The sequence below is a fragment of the Callithrix jacchus genome, chromosome 3 (genome assembly GCF_049354715.1).
Source record: "Callithrix jacchus isolate 240 chromosome 3, calJac240_pri, whole genome shotgun sequence".
Lineage (NCBI taxonomy): Eukaryota > Metazoa > Chordata > Mammalia > Primates > Cebidae > Callithrix > Callithrix jacchus.
In genome coordinates this window covers 24,414,531-24,437,117 of record NC_133504.1, presented here as the reverse complement: position 1 = coordinate 24,437,117, position 22,587 = coordinate 24,414,531, and the positions used below count along the sequence as shown (strand labels likewise).

The 22,587-nt window shown below is 35.2% G+C and overlaps 1 protein-coding gene across 4 annotated transcripts in view; it reads right to left on the bottom strand.

The window, feature by feature from the left end:
• The window catches only part of SPOCK3 (SPARC (osteonectin), cwcv and kazal like domains proteoglycan 3), a 670,557-nt gene that overhangs the window by 569,866 nt on the left and 78,104 nt on the right, over positions 1-22,587 (bottom strand). The window lies entirely within an intron of this gene.

Below are 22,587 nucleotides of genomic sequence, written 5' to 3'. Positions count from 1 at the left end.
AAAGAGGTCAGAGTTAAGCAGAGAGTAGAGAGGAGTTGTTGAGCAAAGAGTCTATCATTAATATAGAGAGCCATTGGGGGGTGTGACAACGTAGCATTGTCATAGGCATCTCAAAATCAATAGCAATGATACAAGCTCATTTTATTTTCAGAAGGACAACTACAAAGCTGTTCAGAAAAAAACTGCATCACAGAGCATTGTGAGATACGAAATTAATCCCAGTGTGGATACATGATAATATATGCAGGGTGGTCATGCTGGAGATGGGGAGAAACTAATTCTGGATTTACTTGAAATACAGTCAATATGATTTACTGATAAACTGAATATGTACCATCAAGAAGAGAAGTCAGTGATTATTTTTTGTTTTATTTGTTTTGCTGAATAAGGTGAAAGAACAGGATTGCCTTTTACTGAGATGGGAGACTGTGGGAGAGGTAGCTGGGCAGGTGGGAAGACCAGTATTTCTGCTTTGGACATATGAACTTGAAGAAACCTATTACATAATCAGATGGAAGTATCATTAAGCTGTCAGATACATTAGTAGTGATATATGAAGATATAAACGTGGGAAGCATATAATTTTTTTAAGCCATGGTCCTGAACAGGGTCACCAAGGAAATTTATGAAAAAGAGTTGTCATGAGTGAGGCTGTGTGTCACTGTAATTTAAAGGCCAAGAAAATGAAAAGGAACCAAAAAGCAAGCAAACAAACAAACAAAAAGCAGCTGAGATGGAGATGCCAGTGAAATCTGAGAAAAATCAAGAGTGATTTTTCAGAAGCCAAAGGAAGAAAGTATTTCAACATAGAAAGAAATGCTGAGAAATGTTTCAGACAAAGCAGTAAACTGAAACCTAAAAAATGACCTCTGTAGCCAGCAATTCACTGGTGATTTTGAAATCAGAAGTCGCAGTGGAATGATGGAGATACGGTCTCATTTCCATATTTCATCACTCTCAACAGTGTATTCAACCACTGAATTTGTCTTCCAGTGGATCTCTGCCAATATCAGGAGACATTTTGATGTCACAACTTAGATGTTTGGGGAGTTGCTCCTGGCATCTAGTGTGTAGAGACCAGAGATGCTGCTAATGTCCTGATACAAACAGGAAAGCCTCTCTCTCACAACAAAGAATTCTTTGGCCAAATATGTCTATGGCGGTGAGACTGAAAAACCTTTCCCTGAAGGAATCTTCTAGCATGGCCTGGTCATTCCGAGAAATGATGACTCTCAGAGTTCACAAATGAGGAATAGTGTCTTAAGTATGATAAAATACTATAACTAATTGACTTCAACCAATCATACTAAACTTTTACTCTACTAACCCTTACCTCTTTTGTCATCATTAAAATGAGGGCAACATACTAGATAATCATCTTATAAAAGAAAATCAGGCTGGGATGGTGGCTCACGCCTGTAATCTCAGCACTTTGGGAGGCCAAGGTGGATGGATCACAAGGTCAGGATATGGAGACCATCCTGGTTAAAACAGTGAAAACCTGTCTCTACTAAAAATACAAAAAATTAGTTGGGTGTGCTGGTGTGGTGCCTGTAGTCCCAGCTACTTGGGAGGCTGGGGCAGGAGCATGGTTTGAACACAGAAGGCAGAGATTGCAGTGCACCACTGCACTCCAGCCTGGTGACAGAGTGAGACTAGGTCCCCCCAAAAATGTAATTCTCTAAATATAGATTTCTGTTATCACTGATATCTCCCTAAGCTTCCTATAAATACAACCGTGTATAGTCTCACATGTATACATTACCTAATAGCAGTTAAGAAGATATGCAATTTTTTAAATTTAATTTCAGATTTCAAAATTATTTAACAAATTGGGTTTTCCTTTGAATATAGTGCCTTTCTTGAAACCAAAACTAAATAAATTAATTTCATAAAGCTGTTCATACATATTAAACATAATTTTCAAGGCAAAGTGAACAAGGTAAATTTATTTGTTCTGAAAGCTAAAATAATTATTTGGAAAATTATTTTAGAATCAAACAACATCGAAATAAAACTAAGATGTGCTACATAATAGACTGAATATTTTGATTCACTTTGAAGAATGTATTAATTTGAGTAAATATTTTGACTATTGACCATATAAAAAAAGAAAATTTGGACATGTCTCTTGAACTAAATTCACTGAGCAATAATAATGCATACATAAAATTAAATTAAAAAGAACTCTAAGCCATGTGACAACAAGAGCAATAACTGCTTTTGGTCTAATAGATATTTGAAAGCAATTACAACTGTATTTCACTCAATTATTTCAGTAGTTCTCAATTCATTCTTGTGCACAGCAAATATATACAGTCTACTATGCTAAAAAAAAAATTCCAATGTACTGAGAAAACAACAGAAAAAAAGGTAGGCATAATCTTTGTTCTCATGCTGATTTACTTACTCATGGTTTACTTACTCATTTTAAATTTTTTTCCTAAGCAATCCCTACTTGCTATGCAGAAGGTACTTCTTGCTAAAAATTGTTCATTTGCACACAATTAAAAATTCCTGTGACATCTTCATGAGGGAAATACCTGCCAAAATACATATGTCAATGGGATACTGTAAACTGATATGCCCTGGGCTACAATTATGCTTTGAAGAAAATAGATTCTTCTATTCCTTGATATTGCTCATAACTACATAAATTTACATTGTTCATTTATATACTAACATTTTGAAATCAAGTCAAAATCTAAATATTTATTAAACCTATTAGTGTTTGAACATTAACACGTGGCTATTACCATTGCATGACATTGCTTTCTCTCATTTTGGAGTCTTAAAGTACATATACCAGGATGTCTTTCAGCTGCTAACCAAATATTCAATATTACTACTATTAATGCATGAGTTCCTTAATTGTAGAGAATCTTCCATATTTGAGATGCATACATGCATATCTATATACAGTGTATATAGATATACAGTCTATATCTATATGTATGTATATATACACACATAATGCTTATTACTATATATACACATACACATATACTAAAAGTATATATGCAGAGATCTGAGTTTGAATTTGAACTCAGCCACTTACTTACTTTGTGACTTTGGGCAGGACACTTCTCTAAGCTTCAGGTATTTCATTTAAATGCTTGTCATGAGGATGAAAAGGAGTGACTGGGGGGAAACTATCTGACTACAATAACTACTCAATAAACAGCTAAATTGTTCTCTTGATGTGTAACTAATTTTTTCAAAGAGACACCTACATATCAGATATTCTGTAACTGTTCCAAGTAATGTATGAATGGAATAAAGGCTTTTAATATGTTTTCCAAGAGCATTTAGAGTCCTGAAATGCCATCCTTGAATTTGGCAATAAAGACCCTATAATTTTTTTTTACAAAGATTATTAGAAGTATGGTTAGTCTGAAGGTCAGTGTGTACGCTGTAAAGACTACTGATTTTTTTGTTTAATGTAAAAATGAATACACTTTAAATAGTAGAGGAGGAGTTTGGCAGAAAAGTTACTGAATAAATATATAATATTTAGGTGAAAGAGGAAGAACAGATGTAAATTTTTATTTTTTTGTTTTATTTTTTATTATTTTTAATTTATTTATTTTACTTTAGGTGCATACTGTATCTGGCATTTCTTCCCATGTTATCCCTTCCCACCCTCCCTCCCTCCCCATCCCCTGCTGTCTCTCCCTACCTCTCCCCGCATCCTCGCCAACTGCCCACAGTCTGTGATGCTCCTCTCCCTGAGTCCATGTGTTCTCGTTGTTCAACACCCACCTATGAGTGAGAACATATGGTGTTTGGCTTTCTGTTCTTAATCTTATGTACAACCAGGAAAAGTAGGGAAAGGCAAGGTGAAATCAGAAATGATCAGAGGAAGAAATGTCCTAAAACATGGTGGAATAAGTGGACGACATAGCCAAATACTAAACTGTCTGGGGAGAGCAAACCAGTACTTGGACAGTACTAAAACATAAATGGCTAAATATAGTAAGAAAATAGAAAACTGCAGATGTACAGTTGTGAGAAATCAGTATAGTCGTATGCGTGTAATGAGAGATGAATATCTGATATTGTTGAATAAGTAAGGAAATTATGTTTGATCCACAAAGTGAGAGGGTGAGGCTCTCAAGGGGTTATCCGACTGTCAGTGGGGACATACTGACTTAGTGCTTGCAGAGGTGGAGTTTTCCTAAATAGTCCTAAGGATGGCAGCTGATATCCACAGTCAATATTTTGAAATTCACTGTGTCAAGACAATCAAGTAATCCAGAGTCACCAGTATGGATCCCCAAATTACTGTGAATGATAAGCATGTTCTTCATTTTAAAAATATTTATAATCAGAGTATAAAATTTAAGAGTATTGATTGCCTTATTTTCCTTTTTGGCTGAGGCAACTGAAGATAATATTGCAACTGAGCCCATCATCTGGTGAAGCATGATGTGCTAGATCAGGATGTCGATGTTTTCTGTAGTGGTTCTCAAACTGCATGCAAATTACAATAATCTGTTGACAATTGTTTATAGAAATGTTGATGTGCAGGCCGTACGCAAGATGAGCTAAACTGGAGTCTCTGAGGTAGGTCTCAGGCATCAACAACATTTAGTGCTTTTCGGGTGATTACAATTTGTAGTCAAGTTTGAAACTCATTACTCTAAATTGAGGAAACGAGGCACCAGGTTTTGCATAGAAGCCTCACTCTGGAGAGGATGGCTACCAAGAGCAGGCTACCAAGAGCTCAGGACAGAGGGCACAGCAGGACCAGGTACAAGCCTGCCAACCCAAAGGCTGCTCAGGCTAGCTTTTTGTTGTTAGTGACTTTTCAATGTGATAGAAGGATAAAGAGCAAAAGAAGGGAGAAAATTAAAGTGTGTGAAATATCTTTCCTCTAACTGTGAAAATATTGTCATATTCTGTAGCTTAATGGTTTCATTGCTATGCTCTGCTAAGTAAGACATCTCACAGCTAATGACTTACTGCATGCATATTTAGTGTCAGACTGACTTTCAGTGCTAGACAGTAGTAGAGACAGGCCCTCTTAACAAACCTTCTTTGTTCATACAAAACACACTAATGACTGAAATTTTTACTTAGAGTTTAAAATACATAATGAAGTCCCAAGGCAAATTAATAAAGAAGAAAAATAACAGTTTTACAAAGTGAGATAAGGTCTTTTAAGATACAAATATAAATTGCTTTTGTCTTTGTAAAAAATAACACTGCATGTCCTAAAATGGCCATTAGTTATGAGAACATCCATAGATAATTTTATGACTTAAGATTACAAGCTAAAGTACACCATTAATATAAATGTTTCAGAAAACTGTGGAAGAGTTGTTAGGTGACTAAAAGTTTCAGCATACACAAACCAGATTATCTACCAATAACTACACAGGGATGAAAAGAGAGGCAAAATGATTAAGGACAGAAATATTTTAGAAGAATGTGACCAATGCTGATATTTTACATATGTAACAATGAACCATGGAGTAGTTTCTGAATTTAATCAGTGTAGAGAATGAAACTAATCCAGACAGTTGAGTACGGTCATGAAACACTCATTTCCCTCATAGTTTGTAACAGATATCTGACAGATCTATGTGATAAAAGCAACGCCTGAACACTTGAAATAATCATCTAAGCTAGGGCTAAACTGAAATTTCAGCTTTTCAATAATCACAGTCCTCTTAAATGTAAGTGAAATGTAATTATAAGTGGTTGTTGATGGCTGAGAGCAGAATTTCCCATTTCAGGAGGATAACTCATCTTTCCAAAAAGTAGGTAAAGTTCAACAAAACAAATAAATGAAGCATCACATGCTTTCAAAGTAATAATCCACTTAATATATATATTAATATATTGACCAGAGTACTTATCAAAATGTTTTTTAAAATGTGTTCCAAATATATTGAGATAAAAATTAAATTTTTTCCTTAAGATGAAACGTTTTATTTGTTTAACTCCATTTGGATAGTTTGACAATTACTCAACGTAAAGAAATCCAATAATATCTATCATTTATTGATTAACAATAATGTTAGTTTCTGTGCTAAGCTCTTTAAAGGTATTTAGTTTTTTTTTTCTAACAACACCATGAGAGAGAGATTACGTTCGTCATTCTGCAAATGATAAAACTGAGGTCCAGGAATGTGAGACAACTCATCAAAGGTTATCATCATATATGGTTAGTGTGTGATCAGGCTTTCACTGAACTGCAGATTGTCTGTCTGTCTTCTAATGCCCTATGCACTCCATGTGCTATCTTCTTGCTGTGCACCTAGCAATCACTCTCAAAAAACAAAAGCAAAACATAAAACCATGGGAGTAAGTGGGGTGTTCGTGGGACAGTAAAGCAGAGCCATTTCTGGTATCGATTCTAGACATTCTTGCTTAGAAAACTGTTAGATTATAGAAAATAAACAGGATTGCTTTATAGGGCTGCTGTCCCATATGTGACTACTTGAACCTAAATCAAAATAATTAAAATTAAATTGAATTTTAAAAATTTAGCTCCTCAGAAACTCCTGCCACATTCCCAGTGCTCCGGAACAACACAGCTCTAGTGGCTGCAGTACTGGATAGCGCAAATATAGATCATTTTTATTATCACAGAAAGTCTTCCTGGACAACACTCTATTATACCATTACCTTAAAAATCTTAGAGACAGAAAGTCATATATTTTACTTTGCAGCTTTAAATGTTAGCAATACTTTTCTTAGCACGTTGGATGTCTATAAATCACAGTGAATACATCATTAGCATTCAAATGACTCATAGCATCAAAACAGAAGGCGCTTTTAAGTCATCAGCTAATAAATACAATTATATTACTGAGTGATATTCCGATTACAGGTGACAGTAACTGATTCCAAATTAGTTTAAGTAGGAAAAAATGACAAGACATAGGTAGGTTTTGGGGAAAAAGTAGATCCAGGGCTTTTATCCCTGTCAGAACCTTGCTTTCCATGTCTCCTCTCTGCTTTCTCCACATCACTGTTTCATCCCCATTTCCACCTCCAGCATCCATACTAGTTTTTATTCTCTCTGTAAGAATCACATGTAATATTTATCACAGATTTAGTTTTTCTGTTATGTTTTGATACATTTTAATAAAATTGGTTTCCTTTAAAATCACAAGTATGTTATTATATTCATATGAAAACATTTTTCCAAGAAGGGGTATATAGACTTCACCAAAGTGACCCTTGTCACAAACACACACACAATTTATGAATACTGCATCTAAATGGGGTAAAATTATATTCCCTCTAGCCTAAACTCCAAAATTCCCAGAAACGGGGTTAAGCAGTTCAAATTTGGGGCCTGTTTTGGGACCAGGATTAAGGTTCTAGGAACACTCAGGGGCCCCAGCATAAATCATATGTGTAGAATGAATGTGGGTCATCACCAAGAAAAAAATGAGCTTATTTTTCCAATATGAGAAGGTTAGAGGGGAAAAAAAGTAATAACTGGCTGCCATGCTAAACGATTTTAGTTCTCAGTTCCTACGCACCTGTCATAGCTTTAGAGAACTGAGCTAAAGAAACAAATTATCTCACTAGAAGTCAGGGGAAAGTTTCTTCAGCATTCCTTTCCAGTACAATCCTGACATAACCTCTTCAACAATCCCCCCTGTCTATCATTACTTGCTATTCAACAAAAATTGAAAATTTCTATCAAATCTGTGATCTTCCTACAAATCAATCTTTACGTTACAGAATGACTACAGATTTTCAGAGCGTCATTACAGAGTGTCAATTTTATTGGAATCCACGGTTGAGAAATATAAGCCCTGCTGAATAGCATCTCAAAAATCTGATCACAGAAATCTTACATGAAATTGCCAGCATCCAGCAAAGTGGTGACAATAATGCTGCACTTTTCAATCTCTCCTGTTTTCTTGGTGTTTGGTAATTATGAGGATGAGAGGAAAAACAGTATTCAATTATTTTAATGTTTTGCCTTGAAATTATTTTGACCTAATACCTGTGTTAAATCAGTCATCCAAGTAAGGTTTTATTGCCCTCATAACAGGAAGTTACATAGTATGTCTAGTGATGTATTATAATTTATTCCAAAATATTGTGATGTATCCACTTTTTTTTTTTTGGAGAAGTCTTGCTCTGTTGAAGGATAGAGTGCAAGGGTGCAATGTTGGCTCACTGCAATCACCACTTTCTAGCTTCAAGTGGTTCTCTTGCCTCAGCTCCTGAGTAGCTGGGATAACAGGCATCTGTCACCATGCCCAGCTAATATTTTCTACATTTGGTAGAGATGGGGTTTCACCATCTTGATCAAGCTGGTCTTCAACTCCTGACCTCAAGTGATCCACCAGCCTCAGCCTCCCAGAAAAAAAAAAGGTTAAAAAAAAAGTTTTTCTGGTAGCCACAAAGAAAAGTAAAACAAAACAGATAAAATAAATTTTAACAAAATATTTAATACAATTCAAAATAATATTGCAACATTTAGTCGGTATCTGTTGAGATAGTTGTTTACATTATATATATATATATATATATATAGTTGTATACATTATAGATTTATATATAACTTTAGGTGCAGAGGTACACGTGCAGATCATGCAGGATTGTTGCATAGGTACATACATGGCAATGTGGTTTGCTGCCTCCATCACCCTGTCACCTATAGCTGGCATTTCTCCCCCTGTTATCCCTTCCCAAACTACCTATGCCCACTGCCTCTCCACTAGTCACCCCCAACAGACTCCAGTGTGTGATATTCCCCTCCCTGTGTCTATGTGTTCGAATTGTTCAACACCCACCTAATGTAAGAACATGCAATGTTTGATTTTCCATTCTTGTGTCAGTTTGCTGAGAATGATGGTTTCCAGATTCATCTACGTCACTAGAAAGGACACAAACTCATCCTATTTTATGGCTGCATAGCATTTCATGGTGTATATGTGCCACATTTTCATCGTCCAGTCTATCATCAATGGGCATTTGGGTTGGTTCCAGGTGTTTGCTATTGTAAACAGTGCCACAATGAACATAGGTGTGCATGTGTCTTTATAACAGAATGGTTTATAATACTTTGGGTACATACCCAGTAATGGGATTGCTGGGTCAAATGGAATTTCTATTTCCAGGTCCTTGAGGAATTGCCACACTGTCTTCCACAATGGCTGAACTAGTTTACACTCCCACCAACAGTGTAAAAGTGTTCCTATTTCTCCACATCCTCTCCAGCATCTGTTGTCTCCAGATTTTTTAATGATCGCCATTCTAACTCGAGTAAGATGGTATCTCAATGTGGTTTTGATTTGCATTTCTCTAATGACTAGTGATGATGAGCGGTTTTTCATATGTTTCTTGGCCTCATATATGTCTTCTTTTGAAACGTGTCTGTTAATATCCTTCACCCACTTTCGAATGGGGTTGTTTTTTTCTTATAAATCTGTTTTAGTTCTTTGTAGATTCTGGATATTAGCCCTTTGTCAGATGGGTAGATTGCAAAAATTTTTTCCCATTCTGTTGGTTGCCAGTTCACTCTAATGATTGTTTCTCTTGTACAGAAGCTCTGGAGTTTAGATCCCATTTGTCTATTTTGGCTTTTGTTGCCAATGCTTTTGGTGTTTTAGTCATGAAGTTCTTACCTATGACTATGTCCTGAATGGTTTTGCCTAGGTTTTCCTCTAGGGATTTTATGATGTTAGGGCTTATGTTTACATTTTTAATCCATCTGGAGTTAATTTTAGTGTAAAGTGTTAGGAAGGGATCCAGTTTAAATTATGTTTAACACTTAGTGTTCACAATGTGTGTTCTGTTTTATGGCAAAATCTTGACTTGTATCATCTGCCTTCCAAGTGCTTGATAGTGACCCTATGGGCCAGCAAAGATACAGAGATATGGTTAATGGGAATGAGGATGCAATGATGATCATCCTGTTTCATGACTCTTTGAACTTTAATCCATAAAAACACAGGGAAGTTAATAACTTAGAACTTGATTTTTCTAAATCATCTGCCAATTATCTTGTAACAACGGAAGACATGCTGCACATGTAAGAACATGTGCACAGCTTGATCTGTCTGCACCATGAACGACGTTTTGAGTATGAGTGTTAAGCACTGAGTGCTTTAGTAACCTTTTTGTAGTTCAGGCAGGTGAAAAGATAAACAAGAGCAACTCCATGGACCAAAACTATGAGACATAAAAGTGTTTTCTCTTAATTATAAAAAATGTAAAATACAGGATTTACTTAAAAGTAAAAAAAAAAAAAGCAAAGAATTAGAAAAATAAATTCTGTGACTTACTGATGTGTGCATAATTTCCCTAATTCATGTAAAACAGTCTCTTCAAAATTAGCCCTGAAGCATGATCAGCTATGCCAATCCCATTGTAAGCATTTATAGCATCCAGAGTTTCTCATCCAAGACATGTAAAGAGCTAAAAATGGAATTATTAAGGCTGTTCCACAATTCAAGAATGGAAATTACAGGGCAAGACTTAAAGAAAGACAATTACTTGAACTGGAATTAGGCCAAACAATGTATTTCTAACAAAGGATTCACTGAAAATATTCTGTAATTTTTTAACAAATATCATGATACTGAAACTTGATGTGAAACTCTGACAGTAAATGATGGTTCTCTTGCATTAAATTTTACTTACAAAGTCTGTGACCGCATTATTCTGGGAGGGGCAGCGGAAGTACAGAAAATAGTTATATTCAGAACAACTCCTTCAAAACCTATGACTTTACCCAAGTTCTGCTTTAACAACTTATGAAACAGATTATTAACTAAAAAGTAGTAGAGGGAGAAAGTGAGGAAAAATTCAAAACCATAAAGCTTAGTTTGTTACCTGTTATATTTTTGAGAATAAGCAGCTCTACAAAGATTGTAAGGCTGATTTCCCAAGCTCTGACATGGTTTAAGTATAGTATTATATCATGATTTGGGAGGATAAGTTAAAAGGTGAAGCATATAATAATTTAAAGAAATTTACGATTTTTTGGTTTAAACTGTACTTATGCAAAGTGATAAAATAACACTTGCATAAAGCTATTAGAATTTTTCTTGACCAACTATATATAAAATGTTTTAATTTGAGTAACCCTGTGGATTGATCAACACACAAAAAAAGTGGCAGTGGGGAGTGGGGGGGTGGGAGTTTCTGGCATTAATAACATCTGGGAAATGAAACACATTATATTTCTTCTCTCAGCCATTTACCAAGCATTTTCAGATAGGAAAAATTGTTTTTTTATTTTTTTAATGCCACAATTAATGATTGTTTAAAAACTCTTTTTTTTAACCTTTTTAATATAATATTAGTAAACATATTACCAGTCCAGATTCTAAAAAGCACACTTCTGGAAATGCTACTATAGTGTAACTATTATTATTGTACGAAAATAAACACATACAAACCTAGTTTTTGTTTCTCTGAGCTTTCTCCAAATCTATGGAAATCTGCATCCCACTCTGACCGTATTTCTTTCTTGCTACATCAGTTCCACTTCAGTGAAAGTAATGGAAGTAATAGGGTTTGCAACAAGCCATATATGCAAGTCACTGTGGATTTCTGTTTTGATAATAATCCAAAGGTCTTCTTTATATTCTTTTCAATTTTTATATTTTAAATTGCAAATATGTTTGACTTGCTGTATAGACCAAGTATAAAAATAAGCATATCATTACAGCATTTCATTACTAATATAACATAGATATTTGATGCTGAAAATGATTGTTCATAGTCCAAGGAGGATAGAAAAAAATATATACATGTAAAATAAAACAAATCTAAACCTACTCAGTTGTAGCTTATAGTGATTTTAAGCTCTATGCTTAAATGAGGTGCTTTAAAAAGAAACACAGAAATGGGATATACACTATAGTCTTTGGTAATAAGTCACAGAAATATAGAGTCCTCCTTATGTCATCATCCCCAAGAATGGTCTCTATTGTGGTTTTAAACATAATTATTTAAATAATAATTGAAAAAGATATTAAGACGTCAAGCCTGGCCATCAAATGTGAATACATATACACATCCATATGAAATATGGTGGGTGTCATCACTAGCTTGTCAGTAACAATCCATCACATATCTTGTTTTAATTCTGAAGCACAGTGGAGTTTTGTCAGGATTTGTTATTACACACAGAAGATCATTTTCCCTACCAGAACGCAATTCAGCCTAGAACCAAGCAAATAACCTTTGAGACTTACTAAAAAATGAACCAACCCTCAAGTGCTTTTCTTTCAGAACATGATGTGTAATAGTTATTAATAAAAGCCTAAGAATATTCTAGTTTTCACATAGTTCAACTCAAGCTCTATTTCCTGGAAATAGCATAGGAGAAGTAAAATTCGTAGTAAAATGAAATCCATACATGTTATCTAAACTCTTACCTGAATTTATAATTGAAATCTTTACAGTAGATAACACCGAGGATTTTTAAATAAATATAACTGAGGTAAGTGTTCATCAGAATATTTTTATTTTGTTTATTGTCTGTTTTTCCCGTGGAAAGAGTTCAGTAAGAGTAAAATACTTACTTATGCAAACTGGAAGGCAGGAAGAGCTACATAACCAGATGTGTTCATGTATACAGAGTTAGAACAAAAACTTCAAAAGGAAACATCTTACTGAGCTCAATCCTCAAACACACAATGATATATGTTAGCAAATGCACAGGAACTAGCAAGAACAGAGTTCTAATTATCCATCTCTCCTTGGTGTGAATCCTTCATAATCTGAGGTAAGTCGTTTAACCTGATTACGCTTTTATTTTCTCATCTAAAAAGTAATCGCTATCTGGCATAACTACTGTAAGTATTAAAAGAAAAAAATGTCTTTTTAATTTTTATTACAATATGTGCCATGGTGATTATTATTATAATAATTAACATATGCTTGTGATAGGATTCAGAACAACCACCCAAAATATGGCATCTTGGCAATTGAGAAAATATCAGAAGCAGAAAGTTCTCTCTGATCTTCCATTTGCCCTTCTCTCATAATGCAGGTCATAATATCCTTATCCTGAGATGGCCCCCTGAACCCAGAGAAAATAAAACTACTTCTCCAAGAAGACACAGAAAAGACTCTGAATAAACAGGCCTTGCTAAGCCACTGCTCACCTGTTAATGAACATTAGATTATACCCTTGTGTCTAAACATGTCTCCCTGATTATCTACCTCTTCACCAAATCTAGCATAAAAAATACACAACTTTATCTGTTTCTCTGAGGTATTTTGGAAGGCTTTTGTGTTACACTACACATAAATAAATTTATATGCATTTCTTTTATTAATCTGCTTTTTTTTATAGAAGACTTAGCCCCAAACCTAGCAATGGGTGGGGAAAATAAATACTCTTCTACTTGACCCAGGCATTATTTTAAGCACTATCCATATATTATCTCATTTAACACTTGAACAACACACTTTAAAACCTGTGCTGTCCAATACAGTTGTCACTAGCCCTATGTACTTACTGAAGTTTAAATTATCAAAAGTAAGATGTAGTTTTTCACTTCAGCTGGCACATGTACCCGATGACCGACAGCACAGAATACAGACAATGCCATCACCACAGATGACGTTCCGGTGGGCCAGGGCTGCTCAAAATATACATTATTACCAATCACCTCTTAATATTACAGAAGAGGAAAGAGAGTTACAGAAAGGTTGGCAGCTGGAAGAAAATCATGGCCCTCTGCTTCCATTGCATAATTCTGCCTTTCCTATCATGCCAAATGTTCAGCAAATGCCAACTGTATTTACTCTCAACTTTTGCTTACATAATTTTAAATCTGAAGGTAATTTTTTAAAGGATATTATTTTATTTTATTTATTTTGAGATGAAGTTTTACTCTTGTTGCCCAGGCTGGAGGGCAATGGTATGATCTCAGCTCACCACAACCTCCACCTGCCAGGTTCAAATGATTCTCCTGCCTTAGCCTCCCCAGTAGTTGGGATTACAGGCATGCACCACCATGCCTGGCTAATTTTGTATTTTTAGTAGAGATGGGGTTTCTCCATGTTGGTCAGGCTGGTCTCAAACTCCCAACTGCAGGTGATCTACCCGCTTAGGACTCCCAAAGCGCTGAAATTACAGGCATAAGCCAATGCGTGCGGACCAGGTAATTTTTAACAACAAATATGAAGATGTGCAGTGTTTATTCAATAATCATACTAAATTTATTATGCAAAATTATAGTGGGAAATTAATTATACAATTATAGTGGGGGGGATTTACAGGTGAACTCCACAGTGGCAATAACAGCTTATTTTTATTTTCTGGGTGGTTACATAGTTTTTTATTTATAATTATTTAATAAAATATAAATATAAATTTATACATCGTCCATGTTTTATGATACATAGTTGATACTATAACCTGTTTGAATTATATTAAAGTATTATTTAAAAATTTTCTTAACTTTATTATTATAAATTTTATTTAAATAAAATTTTTGTACTACTTGAATGCAATAATTAAAATGTAGTCTATTTTGGGTGGGGAAGAATTTTTTTTTTTTTTTTTGCCAAACCTAAATTTTGGGTAATCCTCATCATATTAAGCATGTTCCTTTTTTAAAAACATTTATTATTTTTTCCATGAAAAGTTTCTTTACTTTTTTATTTTGATGGATACATAGTAGGTGTATATGTTCATGGGGTACATGTGATATTGGATTTAGGCACACAGCATGTAATAATCACATCGGGGAAATGGGTTATCCACCACACCAAATATTTATCATTTTCTTGCATTACAAACATTCCACTTATACTCTTATTTCTAAACGTACAATAAATTATCATTGACTATATAGTAAGCCCGACATGCTATCAAACACTAGATTTTATTCATCTAGCTATATTTTGTGCCCATTAACTCTCCCTACTTTCTCCACCCCTCCCCACTTCCCAACCTCTGGTAACCATTCCACTGTCTATTTCCATAAGTTCAATTGTTTTAATTTTAAGCTCCTACAAATAAGAAAGAACAAGTGAAGTTTATCTTTCGTGCTTGATTGATTTCACTTAACATAATGTCCTGTAGATTCACTCAGAATATGTGTTCTTCATGCCAGATTTTCTTAACCAGCAAATTAGCTGATAATCACTCAAGTGAACAATGAATGTGATTCAATTTAGAATGATCCAGAAAAAAATTCTGACCTAAATGTGAAGATAAATTAGGTCTTACGACAAGAGTTATCACATTTTTATGTGATGTAACTGGTTCTATAACATATCAATTATAGTCTATTAGAAGAAAAGTCTTCATTTACTCCATAAAAAATTTAGACATGTGATGAAATCTTAGAAATTTGATTTGAGAGCATGGAATAAAAAATAAAATTGTAGGATTTAAGGTTAAAATGTTCAGATCTCATTTTCTTTAAAATACTAAACCCAGAAAAGACAAGACTGTTTACTCTTGTCCAGACAAGAACTACACAAGCTTCAGTTGGGAACAGGATGTTGTGATCAATGTATTTTGATAATTAACTAAATAAACTCCCAAATTATTCCTTTTTGTATCCCCCAAAATACGTAACATTCTAGCTAATAAACGATTTCAGCATATTCACATATATGACAAAATCATATGGGTTTTTACAAGTAATGTTATTATACTGCTCAGAAATTTAAAAGTATTTGTTCTAAGTATACATGAATTTGATAAAAAACATGTGAATTTAAAAAATGCGATTTATTAGGATCACAAATTCTTTTTTAATTTTTTTTAAGTTTACTTTAAGCTCAGGATACATATGCAGAATGTGCAGGTTTTTTATATAAGTATACATGTGCCATAGTAATCTGCTGCACCTAACAACCCATCATATAGGTTTTAAGCCTGACATGCATTAGGTATTTGTCCTAATACTCTCCCAACCCAAGCCCCCATCCCCCTGACAGGACCCAGTGTGTGATGTTCCCCTCTCTGTGTCCATGTGCTGTCATTGTTCAACTCCCACTTACAAATGAGAATATGGTTTTCTCTTCCTGTGTTAGTTTGCTGAGAATGTTATCTTCCAGTTTCAACCACGTCCCTGCAAAGGACATAATCTCATTCTTTTTTATGGCTGCATAGTATTTCATGGTGTACATGTGCCACATTTTCTTTATCCAGTCTATCATTGATGGGCATTTGGTTTGGTTCCAAGTCTTTGCTGTTGTAAACAGTGCAGTAAAAAACATGTGTGCATGCATCTTTATAATAGAATGATTTATAACCCTTGGGGTATATACACCCAGTAATGGTTTGCTAGGTTAAATGGCATTTATGGTTCTAGATCAGTGAGGAATCTCCATGCTGTCTTCCACAATGGTTGAACTAATTCACACTCACACCAACAGTGTAAAAGTGTTCATTTTCTCCATAACCTCACCAATATCTATTGTTTCCTGACTTTTTCCTAAGCAATATCATTCAGGACATAGGCAAGGGCAAAGACTTCATGACTAAAACATTAAAAGCAATTGCAACAAAAGCCAAAATTGACAAATGGAATCTAATTAAACTAAAGAGCCTCTGCAAGGCAAAAGAAACTATCATTAGCATGAACAGGCAACTTAGAGAATGAGAGAAAATGTTTTCAATCTATCCATCTGACAAAGTCTAATATCCAGAATCTACAAGGAACTTAAACTAATTTACAAGAAAAAAACAAACAACCCCATCAAAAAATGGGCAAAGGATGTGAACAGAAACTTCTCAAAATAAGACATTTATGCAGCCAACAAACATATGAAAAAAAGCTCATCATCACTGGTCATTAGAGAATGCAAATCAAAACCACAATGAGGTACCATCTCATACCAGTCAGAATGGTGATTATTAAAAAGTCAGGATCACAAATTCTAAACAAGAAACAAGGTAAAAGCTCTTCCAGTGTTAAATTTGGTTTAATTCCTAGAAATTAGAAGCAATACCTGAAAGCATACATACACACACTGAAAAGTATACATAAACCAAAAATATTATGGTTAAAACTACACATAAATGCCATAAGAAATGACTTTCAAATGGAGCATGCGTGTGAGGGAGACCTGTTGAGCACACCAAAATATTATCAATCACACAATATTGCAATTGCACACAAGAGGGAGTTATCAAAGATTCAAGAAAAATCCAAATGTAAATGAAAAGATATTACATCACCCTAAGAGGACATATGTGAACTGAAGAAAAATAATCTCTTTGGGATGGGTCAGGAAAATCTTTATTCACAGAGATTCACAGCACTTAGAAGAACAGAGAAGTACTAAATTTTTTGTCGTTATTTTCAACCAGTAATTGGCATCATTAGGGTAACCCATGAAATGAAAAGAGTAAAAATAATGTTTCAGGTAGTGACTTATAAAATTTTATATGGTTTAAATACCATCTTAATGAAAAGGCAGTAAACTCTAAGATAGATGACAAGTTACTACTCAAAATAAACAATTACAGACAACAGAGACCACATTCAATGAAATTCTATAGCAAAAAATATTGAAAAATTATTACTTTTACAAAACTTGTATTTTATCAAATCCAGTATAGCTATTTGCTTTGATATTGTAGAGAACTAGAAATTCTACACTATTTTAATATTCTCTAGACAAAACTAGAACATTTCAGGAAAAAAATCTTTTTAAAAATAAGAAGTAAATACCTACGATTCCAAGAAATTAAAACATAACTGAGTATTCCACAGAATCCAATAGGCACAATTCTTTTCAACTGTACCTCAAAGCTACATAACATTTTTTTTCTTACTTCCTCAAGTAGTTGACAGCTTACAACCCTCTCTCTTTATACTGCACTAAAAGGTAAACTGATCTGTCAGTGACCCTGGTTCTACAATCTATCTCTCAAGAGCAGGAAAATGTTTAATTTCTTACTATACTGTCAAGAGTTCATGAGCTCTTACTGTAAGAGTTTTCTGCATTTTTATAACTCTGGTTATAAAAGCACCTGTAAGCCTTTTCAGCAATTAGTTTCCTGGGGACTAGTTAATAGTGCCCTGTCAGACAGCTAATATTTATGACAATGGAAGGTAAATGGTCTGTTGAAATGTGGCCCACCTATCATTAATTTCACTCCTTGGAGGAAGAATAGCAGTTTACATATTTCTTTTGACAACTGTTAAAAATGTATGCATAGGATTTTTAAAATGGCAATGGTTTTAAAATACCAAGGATTCTTTTTGTATCATGATTCTGTAGTGGAATAAAATATTAAATGAACCTATTCTGAGTATTTCTCAAAGATTTAAGTCTTAAGAAATAAACTGAGTCTTTTCATAATAAATTATAATGGTGTCCCATGTCCTAAATATTTTTAAAATGTCATGAAAATATTAAGCTTCCATATATTTCTGGGAGTTTATAGGACACTTCTAACTCAGCTGCTCTCATATGATGTTTTGTTGCATGTTATTTTTATTCTTGCTCCTTAAGTAACAGTCCTGTCTTTCCCAATGCAAATTTCACCTGGACATTTTGTACTGTTTTCTTTATCTTTCTTAAGAATAATTCAATTAGATTACAAAGAATGAGATCACCAATAATCCCAGACATAAGCATACAAATATAATATTCACAGTATTAAAACTTCAATTTTTATTTCATTTTTTTTTTTTGAGATGGAGTTTCACTCTTGTTGCCCAGGCTGGAGTACAATGGCATGATCTCAGCTCACTGCAACCTCCACCTCCTGGGTTCAAGCAATTCTCTTGCCCCAGCCTCCTGAGTAGCTGGGACTACGGGCATCCACCACCACTCCTGACTAATTTTTTTGCATTTTAATTAGAGTCAGGTTTTGCCATGTTGACCAGGCTGGTCTTGAACTCCTGACCTCAGATGATACACCCGCCTTGGCCTCCCAAAGGCAGGAGCCAACACGCCTGGCCAAAACTTGAATGTTTTAAAAATAGTTTCAAATAGAAGAGGATTTAAGGAGTGTCATTCCATTGCCTTTGTGAAAGTTGATTGCATTTTGGTAAGATTCGGGGTGTTTTTTAGCAAGATCCCTCTTTCACCAACAGCCTTTGGCAATTCTTAATTATGAGATATGATTTAAAAGCTGGGGCATCTTTCTCCAAGTGCTTTGCAATTCGATGTAATTAACTTGCGTCAAATTCCGTCTGCCTATTAAACACTTTTGGAAAATTGTAAAAAAAAAATCAGAGTGTATAGTATTTCTATTATGAAGAGAAGAGCATGAAAGAAAAATAATTAGTATCTGTTGTGAAATAATTCATTCTAAGAAATACAAAACTTCACTTTCTGTGATAGAGGATCTGTATAATAAGAAGATACACCAAGATCAAATTGAGTCAAATATAGTCAGGGAATGTTTGCTCCAGTATAAAGCAGTTGAGAAGACTTGATTTAATTTATCAATATATACTAACAATTCTGTATATGTAATAATAAACATGCTACTGTAGGCATTGAAAATTCAGGGCACTGTTCATATCGGTCCCTTTAACATACGTACAAATAGTGTTAAATCGTAGTGCTATGTTTGGTTGCGTCCCCACCCAAATCTCATCTTGAATTGTAATAATCCCCAATTTTCAAAGGTGGGGCCAGGTGGAGAAAATTGAATCAAGGGGCACTTTCCCTCATACTATTCTCATGGTAATGAATAAGTCTCATGAGACCTGATGGTTTTATAAATGGGAGTTCCTATGCATAAGCTCTCTTGCCTGCTGCCATGTAAGATATCTTTCCTCCTCATTCATCTTCAGCCATGATTGTGAGGCCTTCCCAGCCATGTACATCTGTGAGTCCATTTAACCTCTTTCCTTTACAAATTACCCAGTCTTTTATATGCCTTTACTAGCAGCAGGAGAAAGGACTTAATACAGTAAATTGGTCCTGGTAGAATAAGGTGCTGCTGCAAAGATATGTGAAAATGTGGAAGCAACTTTAGAACTGGGTAATAGGCAGGGGTTGAAACTATCTGGAGGGCTCAGAATAAGATAGGAAAATGTAGGAAGGTCTGGAACTTCTGAGAGACTTGGAGGGCTCAGAAGACAGGAAGATATGGGAAAGTTTGAAACTTCCTTGAGACTTGTTGAATGGCTTTGACCAAAATGCTGATAGTGATTATAAACAGTAAGGTCCTGGGTGAAGTGGTCTCAGATGGAGATGAGAAACTTTTTGGAAACTGGAATAAAGATCACTCTAGCTGTGCAAAGGGACGGGCAGCATTTTGCCCCCACACTAGAGGTCTGTGAAACTTTGAACTTGAGAGAGAGGATCTGAAATTGGAAGTTAGGTTTAAAGGAGAAGCGGAGCATAAAAGTTTAGAAAATTTGTAGCCTGACAATGCAAGAGAAAATAAAAACCCATCTTCTGGAGAGAAATTCCAGTAGCTACAGAAATTTGCATAAGTAACAAGCAGCCAAATGTGAATTGCCTAGACAATGGGAAAAATGTCTTGACAGGGCATGGCACAGACCTTCACAGTAGCCCCTCCCATCACAGACCCAGAGGCATAAGAGAAAAAATGGTCTTCTGGGCCAGGCACATAATACCCACTGCTGTGTGTAGCCTAGGGACTTGGTGCCCTAAGTCCCAGCTGCTCCAGCCATGGCTAAAAGGATCCAAGATACAGCTCATGCATGCCATGGCTTCAAAAGGTGCAAACCCCAAGCCCTGGCAGCTTCCATGTGGTATTAAGCCTGCAGATGCACAGAAGTCAAGAATGAGGTTTGGAAACCTCTGCCTAGGTTTCAGAGGATATATGGAAATGCCCGGATACCCAGGAATAAGTTTGCTGCAGGGGTGGGACCCTCATAAAGAACCCCTACTAGAGCAGTGCAGAAACAAAATGGGGTTGAAGCCCCCACTGGGGCACTGCCTAGCACAGCTGTGAGAAGATGGCTGCCATCCTCCAGACCCCAGAATGGTAGTTCCACCAATAGCTTGCATTCTGTGTTCGGAAAAGCCATGGACATTCAATGCCAGACTGTTAAAGCAGCTAGGAGGGGAGCTGTCCTCTGCAAAGCCACAGTGTCTGTGGGTGCTCATGCTTGCATCAGTGTGACCTGGATGTGAGACATGAAGTCAAAGGAGACCATTTTGGACCTCTCAGATTTGACTCCCCTGTTGGATTTTGGACTTGCCTGGGGCTTTTTGCCCCTTCGTTTTGATCAATTTCTTCCATTGGGAGTAGGTGTATTTTTCCAATGCCTGTATCTCCATTGTATCTAGGAAGTAACTAACTTGCTTTTGTTATTATAGGCCCATAGGAGGAAGGGATTTGCATTGTCTCAGATGAGAATTTGGACTGTGGACTTTTGAGTTAATGCTGAAATGAGTTAAGAGTTTGGGGGACTTTTGGTAATTGGTTTCAAAATGTGAGAACATGAGATTTTTGGAGGGTCCAAGAGAGGAATAATATAGTTTGGCTATGTCCCTGCCCAAATGTCACCTTGAATTGTAATAATCCCCAAGTGTCAAGGGTGGGACCAGGTGGTGATAACGGAATCTCCATGGGCAGTTTCCCCCATACTGTTCTCATGGGAGTGAATGAGTCTCACAAGTTCTGATGGTTTTATAAATGGGAATTCCCCTGCACAAGCTCTCTCGCTTGCCACCATATAAGACATGACTTTGCTTTTCATTTGCTTTCTGCCATGTGAGACTGTGAGTCCATTAAACCTCTTTCCTTTACAGATTACCCAGTCTCAGGTATCTCTTTTTTTAGCAGCTAAGAATGGACTAATACAAATAGTACATTTAACAATGGTAGAATAATATTAAAATTGCTGAAATTTGATTTAAAAGACTAGTCATTTCTGTCTTTATGCCCAGGGTCACCATTTAGGAAAGCTACTGTTTCACTAAAATAGAAATAAGAAATGTCTATTTGGTTTGCTCTATATAAAATGCTAGAAAGAAAAGTAACCTAAACTTTACCTACTCTAACACAGTTTTTGTACGTCTGATATCTTTAAGTAACTCAAAAGCCCTAAAAATGCACCAGGCACTGATGGTACCTAGAGGCAATACATCATGCATTCAATAATATTTGCTATATGGCCATCATCAACTATATACTTTTCTAATCAAAGATAATAATGAGAGCTAACATTTATTGAACAATTTCAATGGGAAAGGCACTAATCTAGATACTTAACTTGTATTAACTCATTAAATCCTCATGACAATTCTATAATCATTCCAGTTTTCCTAAGAGAAGACCAAAGCACACGGGAGTCATAATATCTTGCAAAAGTCACAGAGTTGGAAAGTGACAGAACTTATCTTTGAATCCAGCAATTTAGCTGTGAGCCAAATATTTAAGCTATTAGTCTCTATCAAGTTTATAAGTTTATGTTTTCATAAGAAAACTTGATAAAGAAAATAAACAATTATCTAAAACCTAAACATACTTCATAAAGAACATCATGATTCAGAAATTACCAAAAGAACAGCATGTTTCAGAAACTACCAAAATGCTTGAAAGGTATTTTGCCTTACCTATATAAAGAACAGACAACTTGAAAAACTAAAGCATCCAATTCCCCAAGTTTTTCAGTTAAAACACATTTGGTATGAATAAAAATTTGACTTACTAAAGCAATAAATGAGAAAGGAAGGGCT